The sequence below is a fragment of the Schistocerca cancellata genome, chromosome 4 (assembly GCF_023864275.1).
Source record: "Schistocerca cancellata isolate TAMUIC-IGC-003103 chromosome 4, iqSchCanc2.1, whole genome shotgun sequence".
Taxonomy (NCBI): Eukaryota; Metazoa; Arthropoda; class Insecta; order Orthoptera; family Acrididae; genus Schistocerca; species Schistocerca cancellata.
Genome location: NC_064629.1, coordinates 742,164,699 through 742,177,191, shown reverse-complemented (window position 1 = coordinate 742,177,191; position 12,493 = coordinate 742,164,699). Strand labels below are relative to the sequence as shown.

General features: G+C 45.1%; 1 protein-coding gene and 1 non-coding gene across 3 annotated transcripts in view; both read left to right on the top strand.

Moving 5' to 3' along the window:
* The window catches only part of LOC126183894 (ras-related protein Rab-3), an 833,674-nt gene that overhangs the window by 571,540 nt on the left and 249,641 nt on the right, over positions 1 to 12,493 (top strand). The window lies entirely within an intron of this gene.
* Positions 11,180 to 11,254, top strand: Trnat-ugu (transfer RNA threonine (anticodon UGU)). Its single transcript has one exon. It is a non-coding gene; the product is annotated as a tRNA-Thr (tRNA).

The window sequence follows — 12,493 nt, the reverse complement described above, 5'->3', positions numbered from 1 at the left end:
ACAGTTCCCGGTGTCGGCCACTGCCGTCTTCACTTTTATTAGAAATATAAAAAACAGTGGTTCAATAACCTAAGTTCAGAGAGCTGAAGAAAAATCTACAACAGGCCTTGTGGTACATAAGGAGAGCAAAATATATACGATTAACAGCTATGGCTACCAGCCACCAAGAAGAAATGCAGATGATAAATGGATATTTATTGGACAAATATACACTCCTGGAAATGGAAAAAAGAACACATTGACACCGGTGTGTCAGACCCACCATACTTGCTCCGGACACTGCGAGAGGGCTGTACAAGCAATGATCACACGCACGGCACAGCGGACACACCAGGAACCGCGGTGTTGGCCGTCGAATGGCGCTAGCTGCGCAGCATTTGTGCACCGCCGCCGTCAGTGTCAGCCAGTTTGCCGTGGCATACGGAGCTCCATCGCAGTCTTTAACACTGGTAGCATGCCGCGACAGCGTGGACGTGAACCGTATGTGCAGTTGACGGACTTTGAGCGAGGGCGTATAGTGGGCATGCGGGAGGCCGGGTGGACGTACCGCCGAATTGCTCAACACGTGGGGCGTGAGGTCTCCACAGTACATCGATGTTGTCGCCAGTGGTCGGCGGAAGGTGCACGTGCCCGTCGACCTGGGACCGGACCGCAGCGACGCACGGATGCACGCCAAGACCGTAGGATCCTACGCAGTGCCGTAGGGGACCGCACCGCCACTTCCCAGCAAATTAGGGACACTGTTGCTCCTGGGGTATCGGCGAGGACCATTCGCAACCGTCTCCATGAAGCTGGGCTACGGTCCCGCACACCGTTAGGCCGTCTTCCGCTCACGCCCCAACATCGTGCAGCCCGCCTCCAGTGGTGTCGCGACAGGCGTGAATGGAGGGACGAATGGAGACGTGTCGTCTTCAGCGATGAGAGTCGCTTCTGCCTTGGTGCCAATGATGGTCGTATGCGTGTTTGGCGCCGTGCAGGTGAGCGCCACAATCAGGACTGCATACGACCGAGGCACACAGGGCCAACACCCGGCATCATGGTGTGGGGAGCGATCTCCTACACTGGCCGTACACCACTGGTGATCGTCGAGGGGACACTGAATAGTGCACGGTACATCCAAACCGTCATCGAACCCATCGTTCTACCATTTATAGACCGGCAAGGGAACTTGCTGTTCAAACAGGACAATGCACGTCTACATGTATCCCGTGCCACCCAACGTGCTCTAGAAGGTGTAAGTCAACTACCCTGGCCAGCAAGATCTCCGGATCTGTCCCCCATTGAGCATGTTTGGGACTGGATGAAGCGTCGTCTCACGCGGTCTGCACGTCCAGCACGAACGCTGGTCCAACTGAGGCGCCAGGTGGAAATGGCATGGCAAGCCGTTCCACAGGACTACATCCAGCACCTCTACGATCGTCTCCATGGGAGAATAGCAGCCTGCATTGCTGCGAAAGGTGGATATACACTGTACTAGTGCCGACATTGTGCATGCTCTGTTGCCTGTGTCTATGTGCCTGTGGTTCTGTCAGTGTGATCATGTGATGTATCTGACCCCAGGAATGTGTCAATAAAGTTTATCCATCCTGGGACAATGAATTCACGGTGTTCTTATTTCAATTTCCAGGAGTGTATTATACTAGAACTGACATGTGATTACATTTTCACGCTATTTGGGTGCATAGATCCTGAGAAATCAGTACTCAGAACAACCACCTCTGGCAGTAATAACGGCCTTGATACGCCTGGGCATTGAATCAAACAGAGCTTGGATGGCGTGTACAGGTACAGTTGCCCATGCAGCTTCAACACGATACCACAGTTCATCAAGAGTAGTGACTGGCGTATTGTGAATAGCCAGTTGCTCGGCCACCATTAACCAGACGTTTTAAATTGGTGAGAGATGTGGAGAATGTGCTGGCCAGGGCAGCAGTCGACAATTTCTTTAGCCAGAAAGACCCGTACAGGACCTGCAACATGCGGTCGTGCATTATCCTGCTGAAATGTAGGGTTTCGCAGGGATCTAATGAAGGGTAGAGTCACGGGTCGTAACACATCTGAAATGTAACGTCCACTGTTCAAAGTGCCGTCAATGCGAACAAGAGGTGACCGAGACGTGTAACCAGTGGCACCCCATATCATCACGCCGGGTGATACGCCAGTATGGCGATGACGAATACACCCTTCCAATGTGCGTTCACCGCGATGTCGCCAAACATGGATGCGTACATCATGATGCTGTAAACAGAACATGGATTCATACGAAAAAATGACGTTTTGCCATTCTTACATCCAGGTTCGTCGTTGAGTACACCATCGCAGGCGCTCCTGTCTGTGATACAGCGTCAAGGGTAACCGCAGCCACGGTCTCCGAGCTGATAGTCCATGCTGCTGCAAACGTCGTCGAACTGTTCGTGCAGATGGTTGTTGTCTTGTAAACGTCCCCATCTGTTGACTCAGGGATCGAGACGTGGCTGCACGATCCGTTACAGCCATGCAGATAAGATGCCTGTCATCTCGACTGCTAGTGATACGAGGCCGTTGGGATCCAGCACGGCGTTCCGCATTACCCTCCTGAACCCACCGATTCCATATTCTGCTAACAGTCATTGGATCTCGAACAAAGCGAGCAGCAATCGCGATAGGCTACAATCCGACCTTTATCAAAGTCGGAAATGTGATGGTACGCGTTTCTCCTCCTTACACGAGGCATCACAACAACTTTTCAGCAGGCAACACCGGTCAACTGCTGTGTGTGTATGAGAAATCGGTTGGAAACTTTCCTCGTATCAGCACGTTGTAGGTGTCGCCACCGGCCCCAACCTTGTGTGAATGTTCTGATAAGCTAATCATTTTCATATCATAGCATCTTCTTCCTGTCGGTTAAATTTCGCGTCTGTAGCACGTCATCTTCGTGGTGCAGCAATTTTAATAGCCAATAGTGTATATACATAGATACAGACTAAATGCTGATAATGGCCTTCGTGCGGCCTGTATTTATATAAATAAGTGAGGCCAGCAGAGGGCGCTAACACTTGTGTACGTGAGCAACCAGTATCGTAAATTCAGTAATTGAAATACAGTATGCGTAGTCGTTAATTAAAACTACTGCATATGGAAAAATGAGAGTCTGACAATAAAACATTAACGGACGTACAATATACAGAAATAAAATCCGTACTTAAAATCCACATAAAACCCGTATAGAGTAATAATAGAAAGGGCGTAACCTGACAAACTAAATAAATTATACAGTAAATGCGTTAAATATCAGAACAAAAAATTTAAAAGTAATATCACAGCTAAAAATCTAAACCTTACAGCAATAAAAAACAATTAAACATAACCGCAAATGCATAATAATGAACCAGACAAGCTTGCGGAAGAACGCCCACTCCCCTCGCCGCTGGTGGGAGGCTCACACGACCGCCCGCCATGCTGCTGCGCCGAGCGACACTGCTTAATATAATACTTTTCTGAGTACATCGAAATAAGTATTCAAATTAAACTCGTTCTGTTCATTCAGTAGTAATTATGGTTGCCATTTTCTATGTACGAGCAAAAATAAGAGCCCATTCGGTACACATTTGAATAAAGAAAAAATGTGGTGAGAAGTACAGAGGATAATATGGAAGTGTCGCAAAATGCATCAAAAGACAATTATTGAACGTGTTGGGAGAAATGGAATTTATGTACGTTGAAAACGGAAACGGGGATTACTGCTGAATGACCAGAATGAGCTTAACTCGAATGCTTATTTCGATGTTTTCAGAAAGCTGTTAGGGCAGCGTCGCACGCCGCAACGGTTTGTCATGCGGTCGTGTAGCCGCCCACCAGCGGTCTTCTTCTGCAGGCTTGTTTTGTTAATTATTTTACACTTACAGTTACATTTAATCGTTTTGTCTTGCTGAAAGTTTTCTGTTTATAGACGTGATGTCATTTTTAACCTTTTTATTTCGACTTTTACACAAACATGTGTAATTTCCTTTTTTTACACGTTTTCGTGGTTTTTAAGTATTAATTTTATTTCTACATATTGTACGTCAGTTCATGTTCTGTTGTCAGACGCCCATACTCGTTACTTATCTGCCGAAGCATTAGTGCTCTCTACTGGCCTCAGTTATTCGTATAAATACCGGACCCAACCAGGCCATCACCAGCACTTACTGTGAACCTATATGTATAGATATTGTCTTTGAGACTAACATCAGAATATTTTTATGGACTGTATGACAGGTATGTAGGCCTGCTATTAATGTTATTTTTTCTTATGTATCACTAGGCTTGTTCTAGATTTTGCTTCAGCTAATGGAACTTAAGTTATTACACCACTGTTTTTCTATTTGAAACAGATGTGAGGATGACAATGACCGAAACCAGTAACTGTGAACTGCACAATTTATGTGATCGACACGGACCTTAACAAATAACACGAAGTTCTGTTTTACGCAGCATTTGTAAATCTTTCGCGATTTCTACATTTAAATGCTTCTTTTTAATTCTCTACGCAAAGTCATTGTGCTAGCTGGACCACTGGTCTCACGAGTGATTCCTTCCGCTGATTCCATGCAATTTCTTAGACCCACCCTCCAAGTTGCCCGGCTGCATCATTCCGTCAGTACGTGAGGTCTGTGTGGTGTCGGTTGAACTACGGTTGGGCGTGCGGTTCTAGGCGCTTCAGTCTGGAACCGCGTGACCGCTACGGTCGCAGGTTCGAATCCTGCCTCGCGCATGGATGTGTGTGATGTCCTTAGGTTAGTTAGGTTAAAGTAGTTCTAAGTTCTAGGGGACTAATGACCACAGATGTTAAGTCCTATAGTGCTCAGAGCCATTTGAACCATTTGAACTACGGTTGTTCCTTCGCGTTTCCACTTCACGACCCCATCACCAACAATCGACTTGACCAGCTGTAGAAGGATTGACGAATTTGTTAATAAGGTGACAACATCGAATGACTAGTCGACCTTCGAAGTCTCTGAGTTCTCCTGACCGTCCTATTCTTCTGTTTCTGCTTCTCTACCGACAACGCCTCTAATACTGGCGGGTCCGTTCGTCTTCATGTCCCGCGTTAGATACGAGTGTTCAGATACGTTTGCCCAGATAATGTAACTGCTGCTGCCTACATCGTCGACGATTTGTCTTATGAACTCGTACCTAGAGCTGACCTAGTAAGTCTTTCCCGTTCAACTACTGCTTTCTGCAACGACTAGTATGTGGACGAGCATTTTGTGTTCTACCGTATCTTCCTTCGACGTCGGCGTTGTCGTTGTTGCCGTGAGGCACCGTTATACCAAATGGAAAGGCGTGTCGATCTTACAGCATGAGATATGGTAACCTTAAGTCATTGACAACACACAACGATCACGGTAGCACCTGATTCCAGAATAGCTGCAGTAGTTAGGATCTACGAACTACCCCCTCTTGACCAGGTCCCCAAAACTTAACTCGTAACGAGATCCCTTCGAAGCAAATTGTCATAAAGATCATCTATAAAGGCTTCGTACAACGATAAGAAATGTTACAGTTTATCGAATAATAACACATACGACCAAACTGTCTTGTTTCTTCTGTTTTATTTAACGTAACTTTGTTCACAGTTTTATTTCGCATTCACCACTCATTCACATCCTGATGTGGAGTATATGCGACTGCCTGAACCCTAACTCCCAAGTTCCGTCGAAACCCTTTGATGAACAGTTTTGGTTGCTCGACACCAACAGTTAATGATAGTGATACAGTATTTTGTTATTGACTCTTCTAGTTTAGCCACCGCCCTCCACGAATGTTTGTTAGGCGTAAGACAATTACACACTTTTCTCTCCGATCCGCTATTATTAAGAGTTCGTTAAAAGTTAACGTTTTTCTCCTTTTCATAAATTGGAGCCCGCTCTCCGCCATATTATTAAAAAAAAACGGTTTCAGTACCGTGTCCCTCGTGAGATGCGTATAGATTTATCCCGAGATTGACCGCCCTGTAGGTGTACTCAATTTAATGACCACACTTCGCTATCCGCGATTTCGTCTAATTGTCCTTTTGCTACTCTAATCGTATACCGTAGTTATTTAAAACTCGCCCCTATATTTTTTCACAACGCACAATTAGCACTTCTTTACTTGTTTATTTCTAAGAGTAAACGAAAAAATGACGCCGTATCATTGGCTTCGTTAATATAAAGCAAAACACCTCAATATGCCCAATTTTACCTCTTCTTATAGGATCGGCTACCTTACTCATTCATTTACTATATATTATTTCCAATAACACTAAACAGGTATCGCCGTTATATTTTAACTGTATTCAAAAGTACGTTATTATTATTATGACCGACCAAATCGTAACAAATCGCGCGGCGTGCGTATTTAACGATAGCTTTACACTCGCCCAGCCTTTATTCATGCAATATTATGTATAAATATACAGACAGGACCGAAAGATCGATCTCTCTACCGTAACCAATAGAGGCAAATACGCTGTTCAAGTTCCGTTACATCTATCTTGACTCTTATTGTTACAGTGTCTCCGTGTCATTATGTTCTTTACTACACTTTTGTCTATTTGATTTGTCGAAGGGCACATTCTCCACTTACCTCTATATTCTGCAAACCACTGCCAAGTGCATGACAGAGGGTACTTCCCCGTATACCACCTATCGAGATTTCTTCCTGTTTCCGTCGCGTACAGAGCGCGGTGTGAATGACTGCTTAAACGCCTCTGTGTGCTCTGTAATTAGTCAGCTATTGTCTTGGCGATCCCTATGGCAGCGGTATGTAGAGGGTTTTGGTGTATTCCTAGAATTTCCACTTATTATTGGTTTTTGAAAGTTTGCAAGTAGGCTTTCGAGATCACCACTACTCTACCAGTGAACCGTCCGTTGAGTGGCAAGCGCGACTGACTGCTGTCTGGAGGAACCAACTTCAATTCTCGGGATTTTTCCTTGGTGGGTGGACTGTCACGGGATTCACTTAGTCTCGTGATGCCAACTGAGGAGCTATGCGACTCAGTAGTAGCGGTTCCACGTGACTTAGACAGAGAACGGCAGGAAAGTGGAGTGCTGACCCCATGTCCGTACATACCGCGTCCAGTGGCACCAATGGCAGAGGCTGACACCACGATCGGTACTGTCGGTGTGCCAGGCTTGTGGACGTAGTTCGCGTTTACTACCAATGAACCACCGTCTCCCAACTATTTACCTATTTACCAATTCTTCTTGATAGATAAATGCTTCGTGTGCAAAAAGTTTAAGGTTACTATTAATTCCGACAGGTTGTCATCGTGCCGTACTTTGATTTTCAGCGGTCCTCTGCAATACCAGATTTAAAACACTTCTAATCATTTAATTTCTACATTTTTTTACACTTTCCATTTCTCATGCTCACACTGTGCATCAAGTAATCTTTCCACGAAAATTTTTCTTGTCTTAAGGTTAGTATTTTTTGATGTTAATAGCTGTTTCTTTTTATAGAGAGCCCTTTTGCCTTGTGCAGTTCTTGCCCTACTTTGTCATTCTCGTAGCTTCCTTCTTTAAATTGTCTATGAACTGGCTACAGAAATGACTCAGGAAACTCTACAGAGCTCTAAATCGTGTAAGCTGCACTGGAATATGTCGGCTCGTATTGTTTCTTTCCTGAGGCTCCGAACTCATTACGTGACGGAAAGCTTCGCCTGGAGCTCCGAACAGCGGCCGTAGTTTGCAACGAGCAGTGGCGACGTGACCTCTGACCTATGGCGCGTGCGTCGCCCAGTACTCTCCACCACGCGGAATCCCATCGATTCAGCCTCCTCAGAGGATCGTGTGCAAGCGAGCCGCGGCCCGGATGTTCGGGCTAGGTAACCCCTAGACCAACTATCACGTACTTTATCCTCCTATAACGAGAACTCGTCCAATTGTGCAGTGCTGTTATGACGAACGTTTTCCTGGGTCAGAGTGTGCCAAACTGTGATTTATTGTTTTGATGACCATATTATTTCACTCCTGCAGTTCTCTCGGAGACTCGCTGCCAAAGTGCTAGACTAGGAATCCAAAGGCAATGGGTTCCATATCTGGTTCGTCTCGGACTTTTCTCCGCCACTTTTCGCTTCTTTCACCTCTGGTATTATTTGTTAATGCAAGAAATGCCAAGCTCTACAGTGTTTCCTACTCCACATTCAACTATAGCTAGTTGGTTAAGCTAGTTCCAAGGTGAGAGGAAGCGAATGGCATAACATCTCCCACAGAGACATGCCTACTAAAACACTTTGGTGTAAAAATCAGTCTTCAGGTTGATGACAGCTTTACTTCTTTTTAGAAGGGGCAACATCTATTACATTTGCCTCACACTGAGGTGACAGAAGTCATGGGATAGCGATATGCACATATGCAGATGGCGGCAGTATCGCGTACAGAAATTGTAATAGAGCAGTGCACTCACAAAGCTGTCATTTGTACTTAGGTGAGTCAAGTGAAACGGTTTCCAACGCGATTATGGGCGCATGACTTCGAGCACGGAATGGTAGCTGGAGCTAGGGGACATTCCATTTCGGAAATCGATTGGCAGTTCAATATTCCGAGATCCACAGTATCAAAAGTGTCCCGAGAATACTAAATTTCAGGCATCACCTCTCACCACGGACAACAAAGTGACCAACGGCCTTCACTTAACGACCGAGAGCAGCGGCGTTTGCCTAGAATTGTCAGTGTTAACATACAAGCAACACTGCGTGAAATGACCACAGAAATTAATATGAGAGCTACGTATCCGTTAGGACAACGCGGCAAAATTTGGCGTTAATGACGATCGACGCGAGTGCCTTTGCTAACAGCACGATGTTGCCTGCAACGCCTCTTCTGGGCTCCTCACCACATCGGTTGGACCCTAGACGACTGGAAAATCCTAGGTCCCTATATCAATTGGTAATATTTGATGGCAGGGTGCGAGTGTGGTGCAGACCCCACGAAGCCATGAACCCGAGTTGTCAACAAGGCACTGTCCAAAATGATGGTGACTCCATAATGGTGTGGGTTTTGCTCACATGGCATGGATTCGGCCCTCTGGTCCAGCTGAACTGATCATTGAGTGGAAATAGTTATATTCGGCTGCTTGGAGATGATTTACAGCTATTCATGGACTACATGTTCCCAAACAACGATGGAATTTTTATGGATAACAATGCGCCATGTTACCAGGCGACATTTCTTCTCGATTGATTTTAAGAACGTTCTGGTTGTTTTGAGCGAATTATTTGGCCACCCAGATCGTCCAACGTGAATCCTGTCGAACATCTATGGGATATAATTGAGAGGTCAGTTTGTGCACTAGATCCTGCACCGGCAACACTTTCACCATTACGGAAGGCTGTAGAGGCAACATGGCTCAATATTTCTGTAGCGGACTTCCAACGACTTGATGAGACCGTACCAAGTCGAGTTGCCAGGCTACGCCAGGCAAAAGGTGGTCCGTCACGATAATAGGAGGTATTCCATGACTTCTGTCACCTCACCGTGCAGTACTAGATGATATGGGGAAGAGTCAAATTAAACGCATAGCTGTCTACTTAACAGAAAAAAGAAAAAAAATGAGAGTGCCAGTAGCTCGTAAGGATGTCTTAACCCTTTCACCACCACTGTTTTCGGTGTGAAATACATAAATATATGATTATTTCAACTAATGTCATAGAAGTAGCAACACGAAAAAAATATAATCACGGTTTTGTTTTCTAAGATGTAGAGGGGCAGACCTACAGATATCTTCGGGGTTTCAGAAAACGACTGCGCAAAAACTACAACATATACATAAAATAGACATGATCAGTGTATTTATTGTTTCTCCAACTCACTTTACAGGTGCTCAATATGGGCACCGCTTGTGACGCAGCAAACGTCAATACCTGCGCGCGGTCCATTTACACGAATGCGCGACAGCAGCCCGCTTTGCAAACCTGTGCATTGCGTTGCCTATCTGCGAGTACCAACTAATTCGGTGCGACAACACGGAGCAGAGGATTAACACTGAAACTGGAAGACGGTACAACCTACAGGTGCAATTTAATTTCTAGTTATAAGAATACTGCAAACTGTTATCACGCTTCTCTTTATCTGTGGGACATTGATCCACAGCAACAATATCAGAAGATTCGCGTTGGTTCTCTGATAACCTGTTGTGGAAGACACACGTCCCAGTGGTAGCAAAAGGGTTGAACAGTGCCCCCAGACCCGCGCGCTATTCGAGAATGGAACGGTAGAGAAGTCACTTTAAGATGATTCGATGAACCCAATGCCTCGCAATTAACTGTGAATTACAGAGTAATTATGTAGATGTACTACTTTCCGCGGGCTGCCCTGTAGCTTATAATATGATCCTACAGGAGAAACCAGGACTACAGTTTTCGTATGATTTAGCACCAAACTCAATCACGAGTGAGTGTAGAAAAGATTCCAATCTGCTAAGCCGTTTTAGTTCAGGCCAGAGTTACTGGTTTTCTCGTAAAGATATTTTCCTTAACGTTACAAAGTTTAAGGAAATTTCGTGTGTTTTTAAAGATTCAATACCAGTTTTCTCAATACATAAAATTATTGCAAAGTATTTAGTCTATACTGACGCATGCGTACACCATAATCCAGAATTTAGATAAACGTTGTACAGCAAAAATAGAGACATTTTCTTGTGCAAGATAAATAAATGACTACGAAGTCTTTCGCGACGGAGTCCTTGCATAAAAAGTTCTCGATTTGCTTGCCGCGCCAAATTTGGATAAAATCCCAAGCTTTCGGTGATTGCCTTCATCATCTTCGTCAGGGGTAAAACTGACTGTCGTGGACCGGAGAGGCTTCCGCTTTTATAAGCAGTGGACGGCTTCTCATTGGCTGGATGACGTCACGGTGAAAATGGCGCGTACGGAGGTGGCGGCCTCTATGTCCATGGATTTTGTTTGCGCGCTTTATCCAGCGTTGCTTGCAGGTCAGGAAGTCAATGTCCGAAAGAACAGGTACCATCTTCATATATAGTTAAGGCTAACCAGCCATTGTGCTGGATGCACACGCATTGCCCGAACTCTTACGGGACTCGGTAAGATTTTCTGCCGCGAGTAATGAGTGTAATGGGCAGGGGCACTACGAATGTAGTGTGTGGGCATTAAGTTGGGAATGTTGGTCCCACGGGGAGCGTGAAAGGGGTAATACCCTGCAGTCGCACTATCGTCTGTGCCCTCGGTGGCTCAGATGGGTAGAGCGTCTGCCATGTAAGCAGGAGATCCCGGCTTCGAGTCCCGGTCAGGGCACACATTTTCAACTGTCCCCGTTGATGTATATCAACGCCTGTCGACAGCTTAGGGTCTTGATTTAATTATCATTTCAGGGCGTAACCTTTCGGGAAGCTTCTTCAGACATACAATGCGTAAAGCAGTCTGTCAAAAAGTCTTTTCATGCAAATGTACGTAATTCCCGTAGCAGTTCTGATGTCTTCAGATGCACATAGTTATGGGATGAGAGCAAGTTTTTGAGACGTTCATGGAGCGGTAGAGAATATTGTTCAATTAGAGCCTGTTTCAGGTCTGCATAGATTGTTCATTTAGCACATGCTCAGCATTTTTGATATGAGAAGAGTGTAGTTGCGCTAACGCATTTTTGTCACAGTGCACTCTGTGTTTGTAAAATATTACTTGCAGTTCAATAAACAACAATTCACTGTTTGTCGACCAAAATGGTGGCAGTTTCACGTAACCAGTGTTTGGTGCAAGCGAGGCGTGATGCAGGTCCCGATTGGCGTGACGACTTATTTGCGCAGCTGCGGTCGAAGTAGCAGCCGTTAGCGTAGAAACTGGTGTATGTTCCTGCTTGACTGTTGTCGGAAACGGCTCCGAAATAGAATACAACAGTGGTGGCTCTGACTCCCTTGTCACTAGTTCATCCACGTTCTAAAGGATCACCAATGTAGGACATAATGAAAGGAACTTCCAGTTATCTCAATTATGAACGAACAACTGTCAAGGAGCACAGTAAATAATTTACTAAGTATCAAAAGACTTACAAGGAGCACAGATACATATACACTCAATACACGTTGAAGAAAGCATCCATACATCTCAAAGAAGTTCATACACACTCATTTCAGTGGAGTTAATCGATTAGTCGGTGCTGTGGCCAGCACAAGGCAACCGATTTTAAAATATCGTATAGTGAAACAGAGACGTGTGAGTCAGTACTAAAAGAAATTAACGTTCATTGATTGTCATCACACAGTGAAGAACAACAAAAATGAATTGACTTTTCATCCGACATTATAGCATCGCAAAGAACATAGGCTACTTGAAGGAAAATGCACGGGTTAAAATGAAGAGGCAGACCCAGAATATCCACACTGCAAAATGAGATTAGTGACATTGACTGTATTAGTTACAGGTGGTGATGCAGATGACACGAGTGAGACAGGCGGGGCATCGGCTAACACAATGGACTCGCGCTCGTAAAACAATTACGGCGACTTGTAAGAGCTGAATCTGTGCTCCCTCTTTATAAAA